Genomic DNA, 228 nt, shown 5'->3' on the forward strand with positions numbered 1-228 from the left:
ATTCTGACTGGTGTGAGATGGAATCTCAGGGTTGTTTTGATTTGCATTTCCCTGATGACTAAGGATGTTGAACATTTTTTCAGGTGTTTCTCAGCCATTTGGTATTCCTCAGTTGAGAATTCTTTGTTTGAAGCTTCCCTGTCTTAACTGACACCTACTTTACTTTGACCCATTCAAAGATCACTCCCACTTCCTTTCTGTTTAGCTATTTCTCATCTGTTCTAATAT

Source organism: Mus pahari, chromosome X, assembly GCF_900095145.1.
Source record: "Mus pahari chromosome X, PAHARI_EIJ_v1.1, whole genome shotgun sequence".
NCBI lineage: Eukaryota > Metazoa > Chordata > Mammalia > Rodentia > Muridae > Mus > Mus pahari.